Source organism: Triticum dicoccoides, chromosome 5B, assembly GCF_002162155.2.
Source record: "Triticum dicoccoides isolate Atlit2015 ecotype Zavitan chromosome 5B, WEW_v2.0, whole genome shotgun sequence".
Taxonomy (NCBI): Eukaryota; Viridiplantae; Streptophyta; class Magnoliopsida; order Poales; family Poaceae; genus Triticum; species Triticum dicoccoides.
This window is the reverse complement of record NC_041389.1, coordinates 646,463,918-646,468,575: the sequence shown is the minus strand read 5'-3', so window position 1 is coordinate 646,468,575 and position 4,658 is coordinate 646,463,918. Positions and strand designations below refer to the sequence as shown.

At 45.0% G+C, this 4,658-nt stretch overlaps 1 pseudogene; it reads right to left on the bottom strand.

Annotated features, from left to right (window-relative positions):
* Window positions 1–3,826: 3,826 nt before the first annotated feature.
* Window positions 3,827–4,256, bottom strand: LOC119310376 (annotated as a pseudogene).
* Window positions 4,257–4,658: the final 402 nt, after the last annotated feature.

The window sequence follows — 4,658 nt, the reverse complement described above, 5'->3', positions numbered from 1 at the left end:
TGCCGGCGAGTGGTCACAGGGCCGATCCACATCATGAACTTTTGTAACGACCATGACACCACTGTGATGCACATCAAGAGCCAAAGCCACAGATGGCGACACCACTGCTCTAGCGAAAGTGACCTTCAGGTAGAGACATACGACAACTGGAGCGGACCTGGGCGTAAATGAGGACATAGTGGTAAAGAGGTTGAAGAACGCGTCAATATGGTCGGTGGAGGTGCAGCCGGGGTGCGTGTGCGTCGGCATGGAGGCCGCAGATGGCATTTCCACGATGAGGACGGCTATGGAGTGAGACGAGCAGGAGGTGATGGATGTACCGGACCGGAGAACTATCGGTGGGCACTAGAGCATTCGAAGGAGGCAGGGGTCCCAGAATCCCTCCTACTATCAACGACTACTTGGCCATGACGTGTTGTGTCCCAGAATCCTTCCTGACCAAGCTATTTTTCTGTGCCGTCGGAGTCACACGGCTTGTTGCTGAAACTGAGGTTGTATTGTTCAATCTACTACTCCCTCCGTCCTAAAATAAGTGACTCAAAAATAACTCAATTTTGTACTAATGTTAGTACAAAGTTGAGTAAGTTTTGAGTCACTTATTTTGGAATGGAGGGAGTACTATCCAACTATAGCCAAGGTGTTGGGCTTAGTGTGTCAAGGTTCTTTCTTTCTAACAAAGCATTGGGCCAAATATAGGCCTTCAAGATGTTTTTATTTTACCAAATATTGAGGTCAAGATGAATTGTCCTACAATAAAGGAAGTGCAGGTGATTCTTTCAGGCATGCGAGATGTCAAGTTCTGCCATGAGAGGAGAGAATGTAATATAGATGCTCATAATTTAGCTAAAAATTGTCTAGTACTCTTGCTATGTACTCCCTCTGTTTTTATTTACTTCGCATATTAATTTCGACTGAAGTCAAATTTAATAAACTTTAACCAAATTAGTAGAAAACAATATGAACATTTACAGTGAAAAATTGTATATGATGTGAAAATATATGCAATGGTGAATCCAATGATATATATTTGGTGATGTATATGTTAATATATTTTTCTACAAACTTGTTAAAATTATATAAAGTTTGAGTTCAGGCAAACCTAATATGGGGAGTAAATAAAAACGGAGGGAATAAGCAATGTGATTGATCAGTAATAAAGTAGGCTGCTTTCCTAAAAAAAGATGAATTGTGCTACAATATTTGTGTAATTTAAATAGTAATTAGTTGTCATTTGGGGAGATGTGTGAGTTTCAAAATAGTCTGAACTGAATTGCCTAATTTTAACCTGGGTTTCTCTGATGTTCATACCAAACTCTGTCATTCGATCCAGCAACCTATGTTATACACAATTTCATAGTATTTATTTTTCATCCAGGAACACAATTACATGGTACTTAACAGTCTCAAGTTGCAAGTATATTTTTTCAAGAGGGAAATGCCTTGATGAACTTGGCACTTCATAGGCTCATGGTACTGTCGGTGACCATCTCTTGTACTCCCTCCGTTCCATATTACTCGTCGCTGATTTAGTACAAAGTTATACTAAATCAGCGACGAGTAATATGGAACGAAGGGAGTAGAACTGTAGATAGAGTAAAAAGAAAGGCCGGTTTGTTTGGAACACTCTCTCAAAATATCAGATATATATGATCGGCCTTGGGCGTGACCATACAAACTGGCAATAAAAAAATCCCCATAAAAAACCTGTCAATAAAGAAATGGTTGCCCAATCCCTCATTACTAGGGAAAAAAAGAACGGTTTGAAATTTACTCTTATTGATTCCAGAAAAGACAATCACCATAGTAGTTGCTCCGCATTATGTACTCCTCCACCGTCTATTTAAACCTCAAGCTCCACAACACCACAAGTGCCGCAGCAACAACATATCCCCATTAGCATGCAAACTCGAGAGCAAGTAGAATGCAAGGCCACGACCAAGAAGTGTTGTGCCACTCTTGTTTCCCGGCCCTCCTTCTGCTCTGCTTCATGCACGGCCAAGAAGTGTTGTGGCAGAACGGACTGGAAGAACCTCTTCGTGAGCATGGGAGGCGTGGGGAACCGTCTGGGCCTTCCGGCTATCGATGGCGGCTACGAAGGGGGCTTCCGCAACAATCATGACGACGTCATCAGCATTGTCACGTACCAGCTGGGCAGAATCAGACAGAGCATTAGGAGAGACTCTTAAGAAGGCTGCATTGATCAGCGGTGGCTTCCTCAGCAACGATAATGACGTCTTCATTGGCCTCACGGTCCTACTCGACGGTGTTGGAGAGGTTGTGCGAAGTGACTTCCAAGTTAGTGGCCCTAGTGGCACTAGCGCTATTACTCTCGGCGGCCCAGCGTCGGATATTGTGTGTGTCTTGAACTAGGCTAGTACTCCCTTTGTATTTCTTTACGGAGGGAGTAGTTAGGTACTTGAGTGATGTATTGCCCTACGACATGGACAACGAGTTACATGTTCTTCCCCTTCATCTACAGCTCCTTCCTCTCTTCCCACTGCGTCCCTTGTTCCCCAATGGGTTCACCTTGTGTTGTATTAGGCTGCGTCCCCACTGTCGAATCACGTCGATCCTGTCTCGACCCCGACCCATGATCTTGGTCGAACGACCCGGCGTCATGGAATGCGACGTCGACCCTCGAACCAGCCTACTATGATTTAGCTGACTTTATTTGAAGACAATACAACCATATATGCCAACATGTACACACATACACTCACCCTTAAGAACACACCATGCACGCCCTATCCTATGAGCACCTCCGAGATTCTGAGCTAGCATCACATCTTGAGATTGATGAAGTAACCACATGCGTCCCGTAGTTGATGGAAAGTCTCCTTTCACTAACGAACATCGTCAAAAAGTCGAAAATAAATCCAGAAAAATGCAAACACTAGTGCCAAGTCTAGGACTTGAATCATGTTGAGTTGGTTGCAACACAAGGAGCCTAACCATCTGAGCTACACTCAGTTCTCATGATTTAGCCTACTGGGGTGATTGTCGTTTGCGTTCTGTAATACACGTTGTACAAGCTAGGATATATGATAATAAAAACTGCAAATACATAAGTTTTGTTGTATTTGATAATTTAGCAATGTGAAAGCACATGATGCTTTGGCAAAAAAAAAAAACACGACGGATGGTTTGACTCCTGTTTAATAATATAACAGATTTGTCATGGGGACTCGGCTAAGATGATTATTTCCTAAATGTTAAAATATGTTGTCACGGGGACTCAACTCGAAGACTCAGCCAACACAATTTTTTTTTTATGAAGCTAGAATGCTTGTTATGGAAGGATATTGAAATATATTACTCCATGTGTGAAGAGATATAAGAGCGTTCACTAAACACTCTTAGCAGTACAAGGTATGCTATCCCTCACAAGTCACAACACAGAAAAAGGTATGCACTGCTCATAGGGGATAGCAAGCTGTGATCATGATAAACTGACCAAACACACGCATGTACTTGCACCGATTAACGCTTACTACCTCCGTCAGGATTTATTTATGTGAGCAAATTACTATGTGAGAGAGTACAGTTAAAGTTGTCTTTAGGCCTAATAAACCCGGACGGAGGGAGTACAAAATAAGCAGATTACCCCTATACAGCACGCATGTACGTTTGTCACATTACAGCTACCTCTGCCTCGGAGACGGCCGGGCATAGTAACGATGCTGACACAGCATGCATACCCCCATATACCGATCGACTTCAAAGCTGAAAGTTGAAAGCAAATTAATAACTCGATTCACCCGGAACAACAACGATCTGGTCACCGGCCGTAGCGGAACCACTCGATGGTACGAATGGCATGTTTTCTTCAGGTAGACGTGTCAAGGTCGGACCACTTGATGTCCGCCTGGCCGAGGCTGGGGTCAAGACCGAAGTTACGCCAGATATGGATGGATGCGCCCACCTCGTTGTCGCAGCCGGCGCACTCGTCGACGACCATGGCGTTTATGTGAAGATTGCCAGAGTTGGCGATGCGGATGGTCTTGCCGCACCGGGCCCCGCCGGCGTACCACTCCGAAGACAGCGACACCACGTACTCCTCGTCGCTGTGGTACTGGCCGTCCACGACGCCGGGCCGCCGCCCCCCCTCTCCTTGCTGGAAGCCGTTCACCGTCATCACCGCTTCGAAGCTCGAACTTCGTCGTCCCTGCGGCGTGGCGCCCGGAAATGCCGCACGACACCTGAAGGAAAAGTAGAACCATGCCGAACATTACCGCGAGCTTGGCACTGTTTGCCATGGTAATTATTTAGCTCCTTCTATAATTGCGTTTATCAGGTACCTCTAGCTCGCTCACACCTGTACCTCTATGACACGCTGTTGGTTGGAGAAGTTTATGTAGGCTCGTGGTGCAGCCTGCAGACAAGCAGAGGGACGTACTTACACATGTGCATGAACGCCCTCGTCCTCGTGTGGCTCGTTCAAGCACACACAAAGCAACGCCTCTCTTCCCATGTGCCCGACCAAAATGGTTTTCCTGCATCGTTGAGACCACGCTTGTTTTTGGATCTAATGGCGTTGGTACGTAGAGATGTAGTATTATTTTTATTATTATTTTGATGAGTGGAGTTAGGGAGCTAGTCAGTTTTTCGTCAGGGTAATGCAGACGTAATAGTCGATATGAAAGTTTAGCATTGAGTCG